The 24999-nt window shown below is 42.6% G+C and overlaps 1 long non-coding RNA gene across 2 annotated transcripts; it reads left to right on the top strand.

The window, feature by feature from the left end:
- The first annotated feature begins 1684 nt into the window (after positions 1 to 1684).
- LOC149857186 (uncharacterized) lies at positions 1685 to 21421 on the top strand. Of its 2 annotated transcripts, XR_016444165.1 has the most exons (5): positions 1685 to 1816; positions 2901 to 3137; positions 5253 to 5336; positions 5662 to 5728; positions 17721 to 21421. It is a non-coding gene; the product is annotated as an uncharacterized LOC149857186 (long non-coding RNA). The 2 variants fall into 2 exon arrangements; XR_016444166.1 differs by lacking the exon at positions 5662 to 5728.
- Positions 21422 to 24999: the final 3578 nt, after the last annotated feature.

The following is a 24999-nucleotide window of genomic DNA, read 5'->3' as shown; positions in this document are numbered from 1 at the left end:
GGCATCATTATTTAAAGTGATGCCCTGTTGTGAAAAATAATGTGATATATATACACCATTGGTGTGGTTATATATAATGGAAATAAATATATTAAAGCAACTATGTAATGCCACTGTGCCTAACACAACTAAATATATATTTTTTAAATTTACTGGTATGTAAAGTAAATAACAAATTATAACATTTGCCAGCCTTGTAGCAAATACTTATGTTCTACATAGTTGTTAGACCTCAATAAATACCTTTTAAACTGTCTAATTGTGTTTAGTTAGCATACAATGCCTGTCCTGATAAATCTAAATTAAATGCATAATTAGGTGTATTTAAAGTGCTTAATTTAAAGTATTACTGCTTATTTAAACAATAGTTTTCTTATTAGGTATAAATTTATTTCTTAATCAAATGTCAGTTAAAGTGTCGAGTGGGTGGAAAAGAGGAGTTGTATGAATTACTTGAAAGAAAACAGTAGACAAAGTAGGTGGTAGAGAGTAAACAAGAACTGGTTTAATTAAGATCAGTATTATCTGTCTATTTCTAATTTTATCCGATTTCCTGGTGTAAAGACATTCAAGAATTGTCTTTCCATAGTGTGAGTCCAATGTGGTTTTGCCTGCTTTACATCAGTAGAAATGAGAAGAGAATCAGACCCCAAGTTTAGAAACACAATGATGAATCAGGCAAGTTCACTCTAGGAGGACTCTGCAAGCCCTGCCCAATTCTCTTGACAATGGTATTCATGAAACAGATAGTCAAAAAGCCCATGGTTGAATCTATTCAATCTTCTCGGGTTAGTCTTAGCTGTATAATTTGAAGTGATAAGCAAGTAAATAGACCTTCACTTTTGAGTCTGGAAATGCAGCCACGTGCCTGCAGAGGCCCAGGCCAGGAGCCAGGGGTCACTAGAGCATGCCTCCCAACTCAGCTGAAGCAGACAGCTTAGGCCAAAGCTAGCCCACCCACCCTGGTGCGATTTGATTTGATTTGAAGTGATTTCAACCAATTTCTGATCGCTTAAATTGGTCTGTGTGCAATTTCTGTCCCTAGCCTATAGGTTTGTTTCGAGCTCCATGGTCAAACGATTTGAAGGGAAATATGAAATCCTCTATGGATGCCCTCTCTCAAACAATAAATTCCTCCCCATTGTTAATTAAGAATACAGACCTGGTAGTAGCTGGGAGAGAGCCAGTCTTCCAGCTGGAGTGAGGATGAATTTGCCAGTTGACCAGCTGTGCAAACAACCTCAGTCCACCTTTGCTGAACTTACGGAAGTATAGACTGAAGTGTGCAAATACCCTAGATCTCACATCCTAGTCTCAGTTCAAGTGAGGTTCAGAGTAAATATTTTGGATGCCTTTCCACAGTACCTGAGCTGCACAATGCTCCAGTTTAAATAAGCGAGAGCAGTTCAATTTGGAAAGAGAGAGCACATACTTAAGAGGAAACCCATCCTTCCTCTGCTAAGCCAAGAGAAGTTGTCTGTAATGTCACATGTATTCTCAGATGGTTTACTTATAAGTATTCCTAATAAATATGCTAGTAACTGATTATGCTCAGTGACCAGTGTGTATCAAGGTAAATCTATATGTACTACAGGACTTATTTAACATGCCTTTCTTCGTGTGCTATCACTTTAAGACCCTTCCCCCGAAGCTGCACTTAATTCAGTCACTGGGAATGAGGACACTGGTTCAGGGATTCAGAGCTGCAAGATAGGTGATTTTAACAGTAAAACAAACTATAAACATAAATAAGCTTCTGATATAAGAGGCTGCTTTCTGTGAGTATCTTATGGACAGTGATCTTTGCCTGACTTAGGTGAGTGAAATTAGAGGTCATTTTTCTGTACCTGTAAAATTTATGGCCACATAGAGATTGCATCATCAGAATGAAAGTAAGAAGTTTGTTAACAAAGTTCCTTTTTTGGAGTAAGGCCAGCAAGACTACATACTTGGAGGATAGTGTTAAAATGCATGCTCCAAGGAAATTTTAAAAAATATTTAAAGGTTATTCCCTACCTTTTAAATGAAAAGATGGTTGCTAGAATTTTGCAATCATTTGCAAGAAAAAAACTACTTTACAAACTTTATAAGTTTGCAAAGGCATGCCATGATTTTGCTTTGCAATGCATACATGCACATTGTGTATATTCAGATACTTAAAATGTGATTTACCTTGATTATCAATGATTGCATTAAGTTTTAGTAGTGTCTTATTTGAGGAAGACATTATTTTTTCTACCTGAGTATTATTTAGATTATTGGTCTAAAACCAATGTTCCTCCCATTGCTGTAATAGAATACTCATATATTCTGAAGTCTCTTTATTATACTAGAACAAATAAAAAAAAAATCAAATTTTTATACTGCGACTTTTATAGGAAGTGTAGTTAGTACTCGAAATACTCTAAAAGTTTTGTAGAACTGTCACAGCTAGTGAAATATTTGTAGCTTCAGCTGTAAGTTCCACTACTTTATCCTGTTGTTCCTAAGATAATCAAATGTATGTAGGAAAAAGTATGAATACAAACAAACAGATATGGTAAAAATTGAGTCTTCAGTTGAGACAAAAATGGAACATTGGAGTTAGCTTTTATTTAATATGGACCATTTTGTGTTTTCAGTACTGTTCACAATTTTGGGGGCAAGGATGGAAAATATCTATTGAAAATGTTATCAAAATCTGCTTTGACCTTTTTTTTAGTAAATGAAAAATTACTATAAAATGTTATTGAAAACAGCGTCAACATTTTCTTTTTAAAATGAATAGAACAAAGCACAGTTTTGCATTAAAAAACATTACTGGAGTTGAATATTTTACAAACAAGTATGTAAACTGCCTTCTAAGATATAAAATATGTTTTTATTAACATGTCTTTTTTCCATGCCCTTATTATTATTAGACTTCCACTATTTCTCTGGGACACCCTTAGGACTTGTGAGCTGCAATACACTAGGCCTGTGTGAAGCAGCAAGTATTTGCTTTGGATTTGGATTCGGCCGATGCAGAGGACAGTGATTCAATTTGGAGATTTGAATCACTCCCAATTTGATTTGGCAGAATCAGATCTGAAAGATTTGGCACAGCTTTGGAGATTCAGCCATAGACTGAACAGGCAGCTGACAGCTGCCTCCAGCTGGTAAGTCTGGTGGGGTTGGGAGAGTGGAGAGAGAAGGGGTGTGGGGGAGGGAGGGATTGGGGCTAGGACCAGCTGCCCAGGGATTGGGGCGGGGGGGGGCGCATTGCTTGGGGAGGGGGTGGCAGGTGCAGGATGCAGGTGTAGCAGCTCTGGGAGCAGGGGCTTTGCCCTGCTCCTGGCTGGGGCGGGAGGGGGGTGGCGGGATGTGGGAGCAGCTCGATCCACATAGAAGGGGGCAAGCAGCAGCAGGGCAGAGCCCCTGCTCCCTGCACTGCCATGCCCACGCCCCCCACCCCTGTCCCCAAGTAATGCACCCCCTTGCCCTGGGTGGCTTGTCCCAGCCCCAATCCCTCCCTCCCCCTTCTTCTTTTCGTCTTCCCCCAACCCCAACAGATTTACCAGCTGGAGGCAGCTGTGTCAGCTGCGTGTTTAGTTTATGGCCGAATCACCGAATCTTTTCTGAATTATTTCTGAATCGATTCGGATGCCTCAAATTGATTCGGAGCTTTTAATTGGTCTCCCAATTCAATTGAGATTCAGAGATTTGATCCCTGAATCAGGTTGAATCTCCTAAAATTGAATCGGCTATCAAAGCTTCTCACAGCCCTACAATACGTCTCTAATTACGCCATGTCTCTAATTACAGCCCTACAATACATCTCTAATTACTGAAAGCAACCCATTTCACCTGGTTACTGCTAACAAAGTTTCAGTTTACCCAAAGGAGCTGTTGGTTTGCAAAATAAGCATTTGTTGCTTCTCTAGTCCCTGAAGGTAGTTGTGGTTTTTCCATGGAAGCTCAGAGCCCATAAGCTTCTAGGCAGTTGGCAGAGAGGATCTCTGGTAGATATAATAACTAGAAATTATTAATCTACTTGGTTTCAAAGGTCTATTTCTGAACTAGGTGGCAGTTTTGTTAAACAATGGCACCTTTTTTGCATTTGGCCACAGATAAAGGTTGAGTTTACAAATAAAAAAAAAGAACAAATGATTATCCATTTTATAAGATAGTTCGAGCAATGATATCTGAGTAATAGAGTTTGATGTAAGGAATATTTGGAAACAGTGCATTTTTGCTTATGTTTTTGTTGTCTCTGATATGTAGAGCATATAATAGTAATGGAAGTTCTCTAGTAGTTCACTTTTTTTCACTAGTAGTTCACTTTACCAAGGTCTGTTTATTTTTATTTGTTAGCTAACTAGCTCATGTCAAAATCCCTATTGTCTGTTGTGGTGCATTTCTCCTCAGAAGTTGAGTATATTGCCAGTAAAAGTTCTGGAAAGTTCTACCAAAACCTTTCTCTAAGTATTGCTTGTGCAGTTAGTTGCTGCTGATGGGTTACATAGTCAGTGTTAAAATACTGCAAGCAAATTTGCCCTCTGCAGGGATGTGGGTTATTGTTTTTCCCTTGACCATGTGCAGCCTCCAGATTCTTTGTTCTTTCAGGCTGCAGGATGTTTAGGTACAGAGACACCTTGCCAACTTATTCAGAGATTTTTTTCAATGGACCAGCCATGTCAGGTTAAAGATGAATATTACGTCCTGCACCACAACACCTGGGCTGAATGTATGTATAGGAAACATTCTGTATTCATGTTCTGTTGTGAAAACATTGTTGTAGGGAGATGATTCTCAACCAAGTTGCTAGGGCACCTGGGAGTGTCACAAGAGCCTTTGAAGAGGGCCACAAGAAGTGTGAGGATATAAACAGGTAAGGGCAGTCTCAGGCTGCAGGTATGAGGAGGAGAACGGGATCAAGCTTTACCTGCTTGGCCACTTCCCCACCCCTACTGTCTGGTCCCCCTGCAAGGAGGTAAACATTGTAATAAATAATGTTTGAAAAAAATGTTTTAAATGGGATGCCACTCAATTCACCACAGTTGTGGAGGGATGCCTTGAGCCTGACAAGGCGTGATGGAGTGAGTAAATAAAAATTGAGAATCACTGTTATAGAGGGTTTCGTCAAATACATTGATTCTGGCAGCTGAACAGATCCAGGTTCTTCCTGCTAGCTCATGTGACACATACTCCTGAACACAAGACTTCATATTTTCATATGGACTTCATATCTTCATGGTGAAGCCACTTATGCTGTTTTCTACTGCTCATTCCAGATCATCAGTGTTACTGCTGCTACTGGAGCTCAGTGAATAATTTTCAATGAATGAGGCGTCTGGTGTATCTAGCTTCTTTCTGCTGTAAGTATGATTGAAACAGACTTAATTTGAAGCATTGTGTAAATGTTTACAGACGTTTCCCTCTCTATACATCCTGTCCTATTGCAACATCATAGGAAGCAGTATGGCTGGTAGGGCTGTGCGAAACAGCACTGTTTCATTTCAACTTCCATTTCGTCATTTCTACAGGACAGTATTTGATTTCAAGTTTCATTTCACTTTGAAACTACTGTCCTGTTTCATTTTGTTGAAACTATTTCACTGTTTCGACACTGTTTTGGTATTTCGCCCATAGGCTATAATGGGGAAGCACAAAATTGCCTATAACATTGTCATTTTGTGGCAGATTTGAATGAAAACAGCTGGGATGATAGCCCCTTCTGAAGCCATGACGCCTACCTAGTTTCAAGGAGGTGGGTATAGGGGTTTCTGGGAAACTGCACTTCAAGCTGCTGACAAGCAAAACTCATGACGTATGACTGTCTGTGTGTGTGTAAGGTGTTGGGGCATCTACGTGACATGGTAGTGTGCCCCAATGAGGCCTTCTCCTCCTCCCCTACAGCCTCTTCTAGTCCACCACTTTAAATGATGACAGGTAATAACTTAGTAAGCAGCACAGTAGCACCAGCAGCATATCAGGTAGCCAAACTGTCACAATCAATATCAGAGCAGTCCTTCCCGCCTTTTCCCCCTCCCTCTCCTTACTTTCTGTTTCCCTGCAGGCAAGCCCAGCTTCAGCTTTGAACTCAAAACATTTCAGAACTTTTGGAATGTTTGGATTGCCCTCATTTCGTTTTGAGGCTGTTTCAAAGCCCTTCATTTCATTTTGATTTCAATGTTTTGAGCTCAAAAAGAGTCTAAACAGCATCAAAATGAAACAGCTGGTGAAATTTCATACAGCCCTAATGGCTGGTTTGCTAATACTCTAGTTACTGCTATTTTTACAGGTTACTTCCCGTATAACTTTTAATAACCTCTTGCCTACAGGTGCAGCTTGCTTATTTTTGCTCAGTTATAGGCAACAGAAATTCATGCCCCTGTTTCCCTAAACCAGGGGAATCAAACATGTGGCACACATGCTGGATCCAGCCCACACAGGCCTGTTGTCCAGCCCTGATGCTGCCCCTGGGTCTCAAAGTGGACCCACAAACTGCATGTGGCATGCACAGGACCAGCCCAGTGCTCGGGGACTGGGACCTGCACCACACGTGGTGCCTACTCCAGCTGCTTCAGGACCCACTCCACATGGATTTCCTCACAGCAGCCCCTCTAGGACCCACACTACACACAGTGGTCATTCCAGCCAGTCTGGCATCCACACCACATGCACTGTCTGTCCCAGGACCCATGTTGCAAATGGCATCAAGTCCAGCCATGTAAAGCGCAGTGTTAGGTGCAGATTGAGGACTAGCTGGAATGGATGTTGCTTGCAGCATGGCTTTGGAGCAGGTGCCACAGGTGCAGGATCTGCACCTAACACTGCACCTAAAAGGGACCATACCAACACCATTCATTTGGTCTCCGGGGCCAGATGAATTTGATACCCTTGCCTGAATCCAACATTGTCATGTTCCTCTCCTTTCCTGATGAAGTGGTCACCAGACATTGTATTTGGAGTGGAGGATATCACATTCAATTGTCATCTTTAGATAGTTCCAAATATTTTGGTGGTTGTTACAGGGCCCATCTCTTTGCTTCAGTGATTTATTTATTCAGTGGGGTCTTCAGAGTTCCTGTTTCTACAGACTCCTGAGTTCTTGAGTCCTTGACATCATAACCTCTGACAGAAAGTGAACTTTCTTTTTTTGATTATTTAATATCTTTTTACCTTTATTTTCACAGTGTTCATGGGTGCCTCTTATCAATAATTCCATTTCATGAAAAATGTCAAGGTTTTGAAGTTTTTTTCCTCAGTCCTATAAGAACAAACACAAGATATCTGAATCTTTTATGGGGGAAAAGAGGAACGCTACAGGACAGAGAGCAACATATTAGAATGGCCAATAGCTTAGTTGTTCAGGCACATGTCTGAGACATGAGAGAATCAGGTTCAGTTCTGTTCTCTGCCTAATTTAGAGCAGAAACTGGAATCTCAGTCTTACAAATCTCTATTAGTTGTCTAGGCAATTATCTGACTGGGGTACCTCTGACCTTCCCCCCTACTAAAAACAACAGGAGTTCTCACCCTTGTTCTTGAAAGATTTAGAACTTTTGCTTCAGAGTTGAAAATCCCTCCCTAATGAAAGTGATATATTTGAGCAAATGTTTAGGTTTTGATGAAATGGCATTTCTCAACAGAAAATTGTATTTGTAAAATTTGCAAACAGTTCTGGGTTACTGCCTCTTTTTCTTTCATCTCTTTCCTTTGTCCCTTCATCCCCAAATATTATTCAAATAGGAGTTTGGGCCATGACTCCTTAAAGAATTTGTATTTAATACTTCCTTAATGTAGAATCTAAATTATTTTTGGTAATCTACGTAGAGATTATGTATAATACAATTAATTGATATAAGTGGTTTCAATTCTCCTTAATATGACAAATCTCTGGTGTGAAATATTCTTAGTTAATGATCAACATAAAATAGATAGAGTTCATTTTTAATGCAAGTACAAGATTTGAATTAATTTGTAGTTAGAGCAGAGTTATTAAACTGTATAATATATACACACACACACACATCCCATTCTTTTGTTTTTTGAAGTTCTTTCACATGTAAAAGATAATGTGACATAGTTGGTGTCTTTCAATCTACCTTTATTTACATGTTCTACTCTTGACAGAAAAGCATTTAAAAATTCTTCAAAGGTTCACCTCCTCCTCCATCTTTCAGTACTTTTGTCATAGATTTACATTGGAAATTAGCATTTCAGTTTATATTGGGCCAGATTTTCAACCAGCATAAATTTTCCTAGCCTCATTATCTTCAGTGGGACATAGGTAGGGAGACCATATGCCCATAGGTGGTGGAAGGCCGGGGCTAACAGGGCCTAGTCCTCCCAACCACGGGCAGTGGTGGCAGCGCAGAGGGCCGCAGGGCAGCCCGGGTGTGGGCTCCAGGCAGCTGCAGTGAAGTGGGGAAAGGGGCGTGAAGAGACTCAGACATGCAGGCTGTGCCTCTGTCAGGTGGGCAGGGGACACCGCGCAGCCTGGCAGACGTGGGATGCTGGCATCGCGTGTCTCTCGGGGCAACAGTAACAGGGTACAGAGCCCAGCCCACAGTGGTGGCCTGCCTCAGCCCCACACACAAATCCAGGGGGCACATGCCTCCCATGGTGCGCATATCAGCAGGAGCCCTGGATGAGCTGCCTGGGCTCCACCCATCCCAACACCTGCCCCCCTGCCTCTTCCCCACTCCCTCACTCACTGTTCAGGTCTCAATATGCCCCCCACCTTCCCTCTCCTTTGCTCCTTTCATTCCAGAGACTTACCTGCTGGGCGGGGGGGGGGGCGGGGTCTGAGTGTGTGCATGCACACACATAGGTGCACACACACACGTGTGCTCAGCCCCCCCAAATGATATTTTCTCCCTTCACCCATGCATATGGCCCAGTTTCTCTGGAACAGTTCTGGATTTCATAGTGTCCTGGCATCTGGGCCAGTAGATGAACATTTGGACAAATGTCTTGGATTGGTGCCACCCCACTCTCACATGCTTGGTCCAGCTCCTCCCGAGTGTGGGCTGTTCACACGTGTGCAAACCCCTCAGACCATGGTGCCCTGGGTGGTTGCCCACACTGCCCACCCATAAAACTGTCCCTGACTGACTCTGCTGTGTGTGAGAAGTTTGCAGCCCAGTGCAGTCAGGACCAGTTAGGCACTGTCATATGAAGCTCAGGTGAGGAAGGGGCTTCCTAGGGGGATGGGGTTTGGGTGGCTTCTAGTTTCATAGCTGGTAGGGTTGGAAGGGTCCTGAGCCGATCATCAAGTCCAACCCCCTGCCATGGGCAGGAGAGAATGCTGGAGTCAAATGACCTCAGCTAGGTGATTATCGAGCCTCCTTTTGAAGATCCCCAAGGTAGGAGCAAGCACCATTTCCCCTGGAAGTTGGTTCCAGATCCTAGCTGCCCTGACTGTGAAGTAGCGCCTCCTGATGTCTAGTCTGAACCCACTCTCTGTCATCTTGTGGCCGTTATTCCTAGTTACTCCTGGTAGTGCTTGGGGGAACAGGGACTCTCCCATTTCCACTGGTCTCTCCTCATAATTTTATAGATGGCCACCAGATTCCCCCTCAGCCTTCTCATGTGGGGTCAGATCCCATAGCCTCTCCTTGTAGGGCTTGCCCTGCTGCCCCCTGACCGTGCGAGTGGTCATTCTTTGGACTCTCTTGATGCTGTCCACATCCCTCTTGAAGTGCAATGCCCAGAACTGGACGCAGTACTCCAGCTGCAGCCTGACCAATGTCATATAGAGGGGGAGGATCACCTCCTTGGACCAGCTTGTAACGCATCTGTGGATGCATGACAAGGTGTGGTTGGGCTTACTGACCACGTCCTCACATTGGCAGTTCATGTTCATCTTGGAATCAATAATACTCCAAGATCCATTTCTGCCTCTTTGCTGATGAGAAGGGAGTTCCCCAGCCTGTAGGTTGCTGCTGGTTCTTTCTCCCTAGGTGCAGCACCTTGCACTTGTCAGTATTGAATCCCATTCTATTCTCATCCCCCCACCCCTGTAACCTGTCCAGATCCAGTTGTAGCCTGTCCCTTCCTTCTAGCATGCTCACCTCTCCCCACATTTTAGTATCATCTGAGAATTTGAACAAGGTGCTTTTCACTTCCTTGTCCAACTTGCTGATGAAGATGTTAAACAGTGCAGGCCCAAGGACCAAGCTCTGGAGGACCCCACTGCCCATGTCTCTCCAGGTTGAAAATGACCCATCCACTACCACTCTCTGGATGTGGCCCTCCAGCCAGTTTGCAACCCATCTTACTGTGTAGGCATCAACACCACAGTTGCCTAATTATTTTAATGAGCCTGGGGTGAGAGACAGTGTCGAAGACTTTCCTAAAGTCCAGAAAGACTACATCCACCGTAACACCTACATCTAAGGATTTTGTGACCTGGCCATAGAAGGCAACTAGGTTGGTCTGACGGGACCTGCCCCTAATGAACCCATGTTGGTTGCCCCTAAGCATAATCTCCCCTGCTGGTCCCTCATAGATGTGCTCCTGGATAATTTTCTCAAAGAGCTTCCCCAAGACCGAGGTAAGACTAACAGTCCCTCAGTTTCCCGGGTCCTCCTTCCTCCCTTTTTTGAAAATGGGGACCACATTGGCCCTTTTCCAGTCTGCTTGCACCTGGCCAGAGCACCATGAGTGCTCATAAAGCCAGCCAGGGGTCCAATGACCTCCGCCAATTCCCTCAGTACCCTGGGGTGGAGATCATCTGGACCTGCTGATTTGAACACATGCAGCCCTACCGGAAGTTCCCTAACTAGGTCCTCTCTGACCCTAGACCTGGCTGTGGCTCTCCTGAGTCCATCCAGAATCCCTGTGGGGGGGTTGTCCCAGTTTCTGCTCAGAAAAATGGAGGCAAAGAATTTGTTAAAGAGGTCAGGTTTATCATCTGGTGCAACCACCAGATTGCCAAACATGCCCTGCAGGGACCCCACGTTACCTGGTGCTTTCTTTTTACTCCCTATGTTTTTAAAAAAGGGCTTCTTGTTATCTCTGATCCTGTTCACTAGTCCTAGTTCCGTCTCTGCCTTAGCCTTCCTGACAGCCCCCCTATAGTCTTGAGCAATGGAGGTATAATCCTACTTGGTGATGGCCCCTCCCTTCCATCAGGTGTATGTCTCTTTTGTACCCCTGCCCTGAGTGAAGTGTGGATCCCTGCCTTGCCCTGGGACTGCAGCCCCAGTTGACTTGCATCCTAGTGAAGCTGGGACTAGGAAGCCACGTGGTCCTTCCCGCTCTCCTGCGTACCTAGCTGCCAGAGACCTGTGTTTGGTGGGGTGGCTCCAGGCTCTGCTCTGGCAGTGTATAGCTGGAACAGGTGTGGAACCTGGCATTGCAACATGTAGGAGGTGCACACAGGTGCAAGTGCACCCCCTGAGATAGCAGGCAGTCGGCGCTTGCCATATCCCCTTTCCGCTGACTCTGCTGGTGGTGTCTGTGGGCTGACACCAGTCAGCATTTGCTCCTGGCTCGCCACCACCATGCCCCCAATGCCAACACTGCCGCTGCCGCCTGTGCATGGTCGCTGTGCTCCCTCAGCCTTGGAAGGCACACAATGTTCATGGAGCCTGGACTCTGTCACTTGGATCCCTTTGGGTGGCAGGATCACGCTGGGGGTGGATAGAGGGGCTCTTGTTCTCTGTGGGGATATCTCTCCTTCCCCATTCACTGCCTCTTCCCTTTTCTGAGCTTAACTTGGAGGCTGCCCAAGTTGTGGCAGGGGCAGGGGCAGTGTGGGGCTGTTCCTGCTTTGCCTGCAACAGCTGCAGTGGGCAGAGTCTTGGATTTTCCATAGTCCCATATGGTCACCCTAGACATAGGCCAGTTTATACCAACTATAGCTTGTTGTCTGCATTTGGGAAATCAAAACCTTCACTCTAATATCACCTTGGTAAAGGACCTGCCAGATAACTCCACAGGTGTAAAATCTTTAGCAAAGTGAAGTTTTCACAAATTAATTTATCTATTAATGCAAGCAAGGCAGTGTGCACAAGGTAAGGATATTAGTAGGGTATTAACATAAAACTATGCATGATTATCATGGTCTCACTTTCTTAGATTTAATATGAGTGACATCTTCTAATATTACTATTATATTTATAGCAGTGAGATAAGAGACACGTTTTCCTACAACTGTGTTATCTTGGGAAAAAATATCAGGATAAGTGCCAAACGGAATTTGAATATTGTTTCAAAGATGTGTGGGATGGGAGAAGCGACTCGCAGGGAACATCTGTTTCTGCTGGACCCTGTCATAAAATTTCTCGAACTTTAAAAACACTTGTTTTTAAGATGCACCAGTTTTAAGATGGCCTTTCAGTGTGCAGAAACATGTCTGTTTTGGAATCTGTACTATCTATCACTTATCACAAACTGAGGTCATGTATAAAGCACTATTTTCTGCCAGCGTGGGGGATAAGCCAGGACTAGAAGGATTTGAGGTTCTTTGGGGCTCCTTGTTTCTCTGCAGGAAAACATATTTGCAGCATTTGACAGTTCAACGAACAGCCATCCTTTCTTTTTTTTTCTATTTTTTCAAGTTATTTTTCCAAATGGTGGGCTAGGTACTTGGCTATATCTGAGGACCATATAGCACAACACAAGAGCATAGTTTATAATATTGGCCATTGAGTTGCTTGTATCTTAAAACAGCTTTGTATGGATCTGGTTTCCCCATGTAACTTAAGGCAGTCTTCAAATAATGCAGGCTGCCAGTGTCTCAGTTCTTTAGGAGGCTAAGACTTGTTGAACTTAGCCACTGCTTTTGGTCACACACTGATACTCTCTGCAAAGGGATCCTGCATGAATGTCATAACATGGGTTCTCTGCTAGTGCAGGCTTCCTATGCATTACAACAGTTATGCCATCTTGTACACAGGCATTTAGGTTAGAATTTCTTGCTTCATGCTTTTATTAAGGGAGTTGGTTTACCATTTTCTATTTATTCTCTGACGGTCAACTCCACCAGTACACGTTTTTCCAAGAGCTAATAGAATTATTTTTTTCCTTCTCTGGAACACTTTGGCTCAGTTTTCCAACAAAATCAGGTTTGTTTGGTTTTTTTTGAGGAAAGCAAAAAAGCCCCAAATCCTGCATTTCCAGGTTTTTGTGTAAACTCAGCTTTTTGTTTAAAATAGTTTTTGATGAAAAATGTTCAGCTCTGCAAATGAAAAATTAACCAATGCCACACATCACAATTTACTTTAGTTCTATAGTTTATTGTCATTTATTATTTTAAGCACATGGCATGTACAATAGAAATATATGACATTATTGTTTAAAAGCTTACATTAAGAAATCGTGATTCTCTGAAAGATCCTTTTATAAGATGCATTATTAGGACTTTGTAGTGTAACTGTACCAGTTAATGCTGTGGTGCTGGTAGATCTCACAAGCTGTGCTGCATCACTGTTTCAATAACGGATGTTTAAAGAGACTCATTATACATCAGGTAGTGGTGCTGATGGTATTCTTCCCTGTGAGTCAACGCAGAACTCATGTCCCAAATAATCTTAGGAGGAGACTATTGCTGGAAATACTATGCTAAGATACTTGTAAAACATAAATTTGAGGAGGCCGTAGTTATTTTTGGTTCAAATGACTTGTTTCATTTTTTTAAGGTGGTGCAGCTGGCTAAATTCCAGTTTGAACTTGGACATATTCAGTTCAGACATTCTGCATCTAAAATTCCCTGCTAGTGTCAAATGAATATGCCTCATATCTTGGTTTGTAATGTTACTAGGTCCTGTTAAGCTACTAGCACTTTATGTACTTTTACTCTAAAATTTGCTGCCTTTTAGAAGCAAGTCTTCCATGGAATTCAGAGTAGAAGCTATGTTATAGAAATCATATATTATTAAAATTTAACTAGTAATCGTGATATCACCAACTCTGGAACATCTGAGTTGTCTGCCTGTGGAATACATGAATTAGATGCCTCTTCACCCTTGTCTTCCTCCTTTTTAATACTAAATTTAAAAGACTAAATGACTTAGTTAAATTGAGATAAAATTTGTTTGCTATTACCATTTTTAGAAATAGCTAGTGTACAAAGTATTATAGTAATAGATGGTAAGCACCATGAGCTTTATCCAAATCCCACTGTAATTGATAGGAAGACATTCCTGGACTAGGCTTTAGATTTTCAATACTGAAAACATTCTCTAGTTTTTAGAAATTTTCTGTGTGGCCGAAGTGTAAGGATGACTTGGGCTGGAGGGAGAAGCACAGTCAAGAAGGACTTTTGTGATCAGTTTGTATTTTTAGTACCTGTAATTGCACAAACAAAGCACTGTGCATACATCTACACCAGTAGTCCCTGACCACTGGGTTACAAGGAGGTGGTTGTCCATGAAAGCTGTCAACACTGCCTGAAGCCACCTGAAAAATTTGCATGTCATTAGAGTCAAACTTGGTAGTAGGATCAAAAATAACTTAGGCTTGAAACGGTATATAATGATAACCTTTTTTCCCCTCTTCCTGGCTTTGAATTATTTTGTTGTCAGTTTTCTATAATATAATTGTAACCAGACAGTGGTTCCTGAATGCAAAATCAGCCATGGTGTATATTGAAGAAGTCACAGGGTTAACATCCTAACTTAAGGATTTGGTCCTCCTTTAATTGAAGTGGGTGTCCACAGCAATGAAGCAAGTGGCTTCTCCCATTAGAAATGATTTTCTGCCAGAAATCTATATTCTGTCATACTCAATTATGCATCCTACTAATCAAAAGAGAACTTGGTAGCACCCCGGCATGGAGAAGTCTGCATCTGTTCTAAATCCTGCCCTTCTAAGCAGGATCATTGCCAAGCACTGTGAAGATTGCTTAGCTGGGTACAAAAGATGCTGTACCCAAGCCAAAAAAGGAAAGAAATCCTGATTTTATTTGCATGAGATTATTTTATTGGGTGGAAACAAGTAATTGAATTACATACAATAAAATAAGTTCTTGGTTTTTTTGGAGGAAAACAAAGATGAATATGATCTAGGGAAAACCCTCGGAACAACAGGAGAATACTTGCCAAACACAGAGCTCCTTAGCAGCTAAAGTACCTCTTAGTTGCCCTCTTATCCCTCTGGAAACAAATATTACTAGATATGTTTCAGGCTGCTATATTAGACTTCTGGCTGCCCCTTTGCCATGCCTTTATCAAACAAAGTACTTAGATACCTGCTTAACCTTAAGCACATTTAACATTATCACCAGGGATCCTAGTTTTCTCTGTTTAAAAATTGCAAATTCTCTGATTTAGAAAGAAAAATCACAAATTATGATTAAAAACCCCAAATCTATGTTTTTTCACAATTTAAAATGAAACACCACTATAAAGGTATCAGTTGAACACAATGCTTTATGGATATATTGACAAATTTAAAGCAATTTGGAAGCTTACTAGTGTCTCAATTACTATAATAAAATAAATTCTAAATACCTATACATATTGGCATTTGCTTTTGTGTTTTTTATCCTGTAAAATCAGAGCTCCCCCTGCCCCCTTTGCTCACCAGGATGCAGGTCCAGCTGCGGCTATCCCCCCACTGCTTTGTTGTGCTAAGCAGCCCTGACATGATAGTGCTCTGCCCATGCCATTGGCCCTCACTGCCAACCCACAGCCCCACAGCCTCACTGGTGCCCATCATTCCCCACTCACAGCCCCCTGGTTGCTGCTGGTGCACCTCACCCCCAACCCACAGCCTCCTGGCCCTGCTGGTGCCCCTCACTTCCCACCCACAACCCCCTGCCGCCACCAGACCTGCTGGAGGGGACCCCCAGCTGCTAGGGCTATGGGTCCGGGGACCTGGGTCAACAGCTCCCTACCCCCCACCGCAGCATCTGCGCCCCACCTGCTGCCCATGGGAGGTGGTAACTGCTGCAGTGAAGCCTGTCTCCCCCTCCTCCATGGGTGGCATGGCTGGAGCCCATGGTGTGGGGGTGTATTCTGCCTGGAGTGGGCTTGGGGCTCCCTGCCCTGGTGCCCTGCCCCTAGGGGCCTCCATGGCCCAGCTGGCAGGACCTGGCATGGCAGGGTAGAGCAGGGCGAGGAGGCTCAGTGCTGCTGCTAGGAGCCCTGTGCTGCCATGGCAAGGCACCCCATGCTGCCTGGCAGCAGCAAGGGTGGCAGTGCAGAGTTGGCAGGCGGGCAGTGCTGGGTGGGCAGAGGATGCCTTGCCATAGCCGTGGCACTGAGCCTCTCTGCCCTGCTCTGCCCTGCCATGCCAGATCCTACCCGCAGTGCTGCAGAGGCCCCAGGGGGAGGACAGCAGGGTAGGGAGCCCTGAGCCCACAGCAGGCAGCCGGCATCCACCCCTGCCCCATTCACAAATCTAGGGGGCACATGTCCCCAGTGGAGTCCTGGGAGTGTGCACAGTGGTGAGGAGCCAGTTCCCCAGACAAGTCACCTGCACTACATCCTGCTCCCCGCCTGGGCCCTGCAGCCATGCATGCCAGCCCCAGGCTCCAAACCCTACGCACCAGCCCAGCTGGGCAGCAGCCTTAGCCCTAGCTCTAGCCCTAGCCCTGCCCAACGCTCTCTCTCACTATGGGAGCCTCAATCTTTCCATCCCACCTAAACTTACTTGCAGGGAGCTGTGCATGGAGCCCCCTGCCTGACTGCCCTCCTCCCACTCCCCCCAGCCCCTTGCAGAAATCTGCCAGATGTTCTAATTTTAACATTAAAATTTTAATTGTAATGTTAAAATTAGAACATCTGGGTTTTTCTTCTTGAAATGAGAAAATCCGTGTTTTACCATGTTTTTTAGTGTCAAATGGAAAACCTGGATCCCTGATTATCATCAAAATAAGAGAGCACATCCACAGACCCTCTCTTATAGCCTTTACCTTCAAATTATAGTAATCTGGGCTTTCTTGTGTTCAGGGGCCTCTAAAATCCTGCTGAAATCAGTGTTAAAAAACAAGGCCTGAAGACATTTCCCATTTGTGGAGGAAAAAGAACAATTGTACTTGGGGTCCATTTGATTAGCTTCCTGATTCTAATACTGGTAGTGAGACTGTTCCTTGTGTGTGTCCATACACTTTGTTGTGTAGAACTGGTAGTCTGTGAATTATAATTTAGTGCTTCAATGTTTTCTTTTTAAGCAAAATTATTTCAAATAATTTGACATAATGACTTTGACTTAATGAGGTCGTGAGGCTCTTCGCCTTCCTCCCACCAAAGAAAGAAGATATGTGGTATAAGCTAAGAGCCCTGCACCAAGAACTCTCTGTCACTGGTTGTAGGTGGTCAAATCTAGGACCTGCTAAAAAACGGCACCTGACTTCAGTTGCCATAGTGGCACGTAAAAGTGAGACCTTGGGCTGGGCTCCCAGTTTGCCTTTGCATATTGTAGCTGCCCATAGCAATATAGCTAAAGGTGACAAATGCCTAGCTTTATTGCAGGGCTGTCTCTTACTTAGATGTTCTTGAGTTTAATTTTTCAAAGGCGATAGGAACCTCTGAGAATTTCTGAAATCATGTGCGAAGTTCCAAATATACAGTTTATATACATCCCGCCTGCTCATGGTGTGCTTGACTTCATTTTGCTTTCTGTCCCTTCTTTCACATATTTAATGTTAAAGTTTTAAAAGGTACCTCACTGTGATTGTGAGGTGAGGTGCTGAGAATGCTGCTTCTGCTCTTAATTCCAGGATTTTTTTTCTACTTTATAATAGTGGCTCAGTGCCACGGCTATGTGATGGATTTGATCATTGTTCTTTCTTTTTGACAAAGGCAACTTGAATTGGCTCTCTCAGACACCACGAAGTCAACCTGTGAAACTCTTCTGTAGGAGCAGTGCTACATGAATGGCGACAGTGACTGGACTACAACAGCTCCTCACACCATGTTTGTCTTCTTTTCTTTTGTTTAACTTTTCAACAGGATTAAAATTAATAGAGCAATTTCACACGTAGGCTGCACATTTTTAAGATTAAAATAAATTTTAGAAAATTCTCATTGTAAGGAATAACAAGTAAAAAAAGTGTGGTTTGGCATTAGCAACAGGGTCCTTTTAATCTGCATTTAAATAAAGGTATTGACTATGTAAAACACAAGGCCGCCTCCGGCAGCACATAAATAAGTGTTTGCCAGGTATAGTATTCGATGCGGGCTCATACTTAAGATTTTGAAGGCACACATCAGTAAATCTTTGGATTGCCAACCATTTGTTGTTTGGTTCAGTTCTATTGTATTTTTTTTAATATTTTACCTGCCTTTAGAAGGGGCCTGAGCACACTTGTTTATAGATCATTAAATAATGAAACAATTCATACATTTGTAACAGAAAACTTCTGATGTATTTTATCAGGTAAAATAAAATCCTGGCATTTGCCTGAAGTTTTCCTTCACCTTAAAAAAACAGATGGCCAGTATGACTGAGAATATAATACCCTAAAGTTTAAGACTGGTTTGTAAACACAGTCCCTAGTGTCTACTATTGATCTTTTGCTATTTTAATGCATTTTTACTGACCGACATGTCCTGTGGTAAAGAATATTGCCTAAATTAGTTATCTGATTGGTTCTTTTGATTAATGATGGGACTGTGCTTCATTACACATGACAACATGATCAGAATAATCACTACAGCCATAGAAGCTGGGACTGGCATTTTTTATTCCTTCATTTTTAAAGTTCATTTATAAAATTATTTAATGTATACGTCCTAAGTTGTAATTTATTTACATGACACTTTTTTCGATGGGAACTGTTGTACTGTGTCACAAATGGCTAAGAAAACAAGGTAAACTAGATGTACAAATCAATGTCTTCTGGCTCAAGGGGAAAAAAACATAATCAAGATTCAAGAGCTGACCTTGTCCAAAGTCCAACTTGTCACACAACAAACACTGAGGTACCCAACAAATCATTAGGATCAGCAGCATGTATTCAAAGGAATGTTTAAATGATATTATTTCTTGCTTGAGTTTTTACTGAAACTTCAGAACTGGAGTGAGTGTGCAATTTGACACCACGTCTGCAACTTCTAGCTGGCCATAAGCCACACCCAATAGAAGACAAAAAGTGGGAAGTTATGGCTGAAATAACTCTTCTGTGCCCCAAGCAAGGTGTCTTTGCTTAGAAATGAAGGGTACTATGTGACAAAGCTTGTTTATTGCTCAGCTAAGTAAGGACTCTGAGGCCTGGTTTGCATCATTACTGGTATAGGACTGTTATTCACAAGGGAACATCAACCTCCGAAATGATCTAAGCTGATCTAACAAGTCCGGGCAGCTAAGAGGCTACTTGTTTAAGTAGCCATCCTGTTAGGCACTCACAGAAGCACTAATTGTCCTGGCTTCGGTATCTCTCTTCCACAATGCTGACTGTCCCATTTGGAGGACCAAAACCAGATGTGGTGTTTAGCACCCACTTAGCAGTTCACTATCTGCCATAGCCCATAACACCTTTACCTGCTTTGAGGTTCTTGATTGCTTTTTAGTAGGTCATTGTGGGATTGATCTGTTTAAATTTATAAGGATGTGCATTCCACCTTATGTCATGTTGATGAATGATTCAAAATTTTAAATGGCAATGCAACATTTAATGTTTTGAAAAATGTTTGAATGGTGTCATGCACAGAATAAATGGCAGCTTTCATTTTCTTTCTTCAAAATTCCCTGGCAGCCTGTTTACATGATGTTGACAGACATTTTAGCATTTGCCAGAGAAATAATGTGAAGGATTGGATCCTTGCCATATAATGGTTTCCTTTCTATGGCAAGTGTGGAAACAAGTATGTGTTTGCATAGGATACACACACATACATTTTGTACTTATTTCCAAACAAAATTTGTTTGTTTGCTGTTATGGTTACAGAAATCTCTTTTCCATCAGCACTATTTCCAAAAGGGGTGGAAGCTAAGAATTTGGGAGAGTCTGGCATATAACCCAGACCTGAACTAGTGCAATTAATAATATATAACCATTACAACATCATAGGCATGGTCTCACTGACCCAGCCCCTGAACAACCTCAACTTTGCCCTGATATTGGTTTTAGATTTTTATGTAAAATTCAAATATTACATTTTGGAATGGATTATACCAATGGAGTTACCAGGTGGAGAACTGAATATTTTCTTATTTCTTTGTGTAAGACAGCACCCAGAAGCCTCAGTTTGGGAACAGAGCCCTACTGTGCTTGATACAGTACAGTATATGTAACACACGCAATATATATCAGTTTGCCTACTGCAGGGTAGGGTAGATGGATCAACTCTCTTCATGGGTAACTCCAAAGTAACTGCATGGGTACAGTTATTCCACATGCAGCCAATTGCAGGATCAAAGTTGAAGTTGTTCTGTGTACTTAAGCGTGGTGCTTTATTAAGCCAACAAAATCATTCCCATGGAGGAACTGTGGCTTTATGATGGTGAACTAAGAGTTGATTTTAGCATGTGTCCAGTCTGTTGTTTGGTGGCTAATATTATTTATCTAATTATGGTTACTTGGGACTTTTTGCTCATGCGAAAAGACTGCTGTTAAATGGAACTTGTTTAGTCATACTTAAATTTCCATTGATTTCATATAGTTGTATAAAAGCTTGGACTGGGTCCAGTCTTTATACATGAAAGAATAAGGTACTAAGGATTTTTTTTAATGCATAGAGAGAAAGCTGTATGTCTTTCTACTTCATAATAGTTTGGGCGTGTTTTGTTTAGAAACTATCAGAAATAAATGAGACAGTAGCATATACTTGAGTGTCTTGCTGAATTGGGGCTTATATTGAAAACTGTTGCAAACTTACTGCATAGCTCACTGTGTTTTAGTGTTAAGGAGTATATGAAATATATACTAACAGTGGGGTTCCATGCTGTAATTAAAAGCAAAGTTAGTTTGTAGGTGCTGCATGTGTGAATAAAGGGGATGGCAGTTTTTTCTTGAACTATGAATAAAAACTAAAATAAAGCATGCTTCTTTACTTCCAGTTAAAGAATCAGTTTTTCTCTTCAAAAGGTTTATTGTATAAATACAAACACAAAATCAGTTATCAATTATGTAATATATATGTATTAGTGAAAACCTAAAAGTGAGCATTTTGGAGCTCTTCATATAGCATTCAATCCTTTCATACTGTATAGAATTAGATAGCATAGATGTTGAATATGCAAGTTGTATGTTAATATGGTTAAATGACTAGTGAATTGCCCAATGCAATCAATTGAAATATTCAACAACTTTGTGTTGAAGTTGAAGGAAATTATTACCTTGAGTCTGCCAAATCCATGATACAACTTTGCATTTGCAATAATGTGTGCCTTATTTAGCATTCAAAAACATATATATAGTTTACTTTAATGAAGTAAGATTAGTCCATTAAGGAGAGACTTGTTACAACTGCAGAATGTAATAATCTTCGCTATATAGGAGCTTTAAATGCTGGTTGGAGGATTTTATTTTTTTGTTCATAATGCACATTTAAAAAAAACTGCTAAGACATCTATATTGTTTTGTCTTTTTATTATTTGTTTATTTACCCTAAAAATAAAATGACTTGATATAAGTGTGCAATGCTATTTACTTGTATTTTAAAGCCTTGCATAATATTATACAGTAGATTGGAATGCATACTTATGCCTTTGCATTTCATTGGACAGCTATGCTAAAGCAAATAAAATCAAACACATACATTCCCATTCAGTGACTTACAAACTGTAAGTGATGGGCGGAAAAAACTGCAGCCATTCCACTGAATTCCGTTATTGACAACAGCAGAAGTAAAAAAATTAGAAAACAAATCCCTTTTTAAATAAAATGAAGTAAAAGACCTACATTGCTTGGAGGAAATGCTAATTGAAAATACCTTGCTAATGCTAGCTAGTCACAGGAAGGAAACATTAAGTTATTATTTTTAATAATGTTTACAAGTATATCCAGCCATTTCCAGCCAGTGAAAAATGTTAGCCTTGGCAAAATGTGGCAGTGCTACTTTTCACTGGTGATGCTGCTCATCTTCTCTCTGATAGCAATCATTAATTTTATTTTTTAACCCAGTCTTCAAATGAAGACAGATGAGCAGGAGAGTTTTAAATGCAAGCTGCTTATGTTCAGAAAAATGGCTGCTAGATTACAGATCACAACGCCTGATCTGAGTCCAGTTACTGTTTGGAAAGGGGGAGAGAAAAAAAACAAACAAACATTAGGTAGGAGACAAACAAGGAGGCCTTCTAAGATCAGCTAACTGCCAATTGTGCGTGTGCGTGCATGTGTGTGTGTGTGTGTGTGTTGTGGGATAGGGGGGCGGGGGGAAGGAAGAAGGCCTGCACAATGCTGTAGCAATCTGATTCATTTCCTAATTGCTATGGAGACTTACAGATACTATTATTGTTAATTGCTCCTGATAATTTTAACATTACATTTTAACATTTATTTCTCATTAACACTCAGAAGAGTGTTAGAGATCAAAATGCCTATTATGCATCACATCACTGGCAACATTGTACTGCATCCTTAAGCAACTGTGTATTGTTTTTCTTTTGATGTCATTTGAGTTATATTTTTAGTCAAGTGTCAGTGAGCAGGATTTAATTTCTGCGTTTTTAAGACATATGTTAGCATCTCACAGTCTTACCTTGTCGACTTCTTATAAAGACACACTAGAATTGCCATTATATACTAAAGCTCACAATGCCAAAGTTTCCAAACCCAGTCCCTACAACTGATTCTTTTGATATCATGCCCTTCCTTCTACACCAGTTTCTGTGATGCTTGAACGCAGTAGCTGGGTCATGTAATGCTTTAACAGCAAAGGGAGAGAGAGGGCAGTTTAGTAGTTACACAGTAGACTAGGAGTTGGCATCTTGGCTATAGTCCAGCTCTGCTACTGATTTGTTGTGTGACCTTGGGCAGCTCACCTAATGTCTCTATTGTGGTTGGGTATAATAATGTCTATCCTAGGAAGAGCTGCTACTATTTTTAAGGGCTTTCACAACCAAAAGTACTTTGTAAAATATTCTACTAGAACTATTATTAATGACAATTTGGAAATTATTATTAATGACAACTTGACTGAGGAATGCTGGGAATTGATACAGTGGCTCAGGGAATGAGCACTTGTTAAAAAATATCCCTGACTCAGCAGGTGCTGCCAGAGGAAGGCAATCCCTGCTGCTCCCCACTTACCCACACTGCATGGGGGCTGTGCATGAGCCCCCTGACCCCCCACCTGCTGCCCCAACCCCGCCCCCCATGGCTGCCCCGCCTGCTACAGATCTGTCCCTTTAAGAAAAAAAAATGAAAAAACCCCAGACTCACTGCTCCTGCCAGTGGGGGGTGATCCCTCTTGGCCCCATTGCCCTGCATTGTGTGGGGGGGGCTCTGCACAAGCCCCCCAAAGCCCCAAAGATGCTGCAGGAGTGGAAAGTCCCAAGTCTTTTCTCCATTGTTTTTTTTTTTCTTAAAGGGCTGGAGCTGTGGTGGGCAAGGCAGCCACTGGGGTGAGGCTGGAGGAGTGGGGGGGTTGGGGGCTCATGCAGAGTCCTCCCTGCAGTGTGAGGCAGCAGGGGGCATCAGGGATCCCACCCGGCAGCATCCAGTGAGCACTGGGGCATTTTTTTAAAGGGCTGGGAGCTGGGGCGGGCAGGGCGCCTGTGGCGGGTCTGGGGGAGTGGATGGTGGTCAGGGGAGCTGGGTGAAGAGGCAGGGGATGGGGGCTAGCAGGGGTCCCCCCATGGTCCCCTCTCCCCTCCCCAGCCTCCCCCTCACCCACCCCTAGCACTTCCCACCTTGGAAGCTCCTTGCTGCAGCCACCAGAGACTGCCTGAATAATTAAATCTCTCCAACTCTTTTCCAAAGATTTGGAGAGATCTGAATCAATTCGGACCTTTTAATTGGTCCCCTGATTTGATTCAGATTCAAAGATTTGGCCTCCAAATCAGGGCAAATCTCCTCCACACTGAATCTTCGCCCAAGCTTCACCTGAAGCTGTGTACAGCCATAGTGACAACACTTCCCCATAATTTGATGTCATCCGTGAGCTGGCCAGTGAGCTCTTCACCCCCACATCTAAATAACTGATGAAGATGTTGAACAGTACTGGACCAATTACTGACCCCTGCGAGACACCACTGGCCGCTTCTTGCCAAGACAACACAGATCCGTTCATTAAATCTCTCTGTGTTCCCACCCCGCATCCAGCCTCCTACCCACCTTACTGTCTCACAGCTAAGCCTGCAATCTGGTACCCGAAGGGAAGTTGCATGGATGTGATTGCTTTTCTGTTAAAACATATTTATTCAAATGTAAGGAAAAGAGAATAGGTCACCACCTGCAGTAGGCAACTGTTGACAGCTCAAAGGGCCCTCACTCATGTGTCGAGGGTATATGTTACACAGGAGATCTCTTACACCAGTGAGGACAAGTGGCAGAATTTGGCTCGGGATGAAGGTTTTGTCTTGCCCTTTAAGAAAGGTTGTAACAATAAAGTTGTCCTTTGTTTGTATGTGCGTGGAGGTGAGCCAGAAATTACCTAAGTCCTGATTCTGAGCTGTACTGGGAGGGATATAAAGTGGATTTTAGACACCACCATAAAGCCCAGATTCTGGGCCTGGCCTCTGATGTGAGTCAGGGCACCCCTGGAACTTCTCTGACCAGCCTCTTGTGTCAAAGTGCAGAAAACTTATGCCATGCCTCCCCCCCCAATCCCTTGGTCACAATCCTGACACACTTCTCAATCAGGGATTGGGAAAATAGACTTTGCAAAGGAGAAAATAGACTTTGCCAGCCCACTAGCTCCTGGGGGCACCTCCTGTGTTTTCACAGCAAAAATATTCCTTTGGGGGCAGTAAAACCAGTTCTGCTGTCTCTTTATAGTAAGCTGTGTATTAATCAGTGTGCTTTGCAGTAGTACCTGGAACCAGCTCAGAATGTTTTCCAGTGGTAAGTACCCTGGAAGTGCTTCTCTTTAAGATCAGCCAAATCTCTGCAAAAATCCTGCTAAAGTTACAGCCCACATAGAGAGCCAGGTCTTCAAAAAACTTTTTGACTCAGCACCTCCAGCTTTGTACCCA

The sequence above is a fragment of the Crocodylus siamensis genome, chromosome 9 (genome assembly GCF_052110815.1).
Source record: "Crocodylus siamensis isolate JL-2025a chromosome 9, ASM5211081v1, whole genome shotgun sequence".
Classification (NCBI taxonomy): Eukaryota; Metazoa; Chordata; order Crocodylia; family Crocodylidae; genus Crocodylus; species Crocodylus siamensis.
Note: the sequence above shows the minus strand (reverse complement) of the source record. Positions and strands in the feature narration are given on the sequence as shown.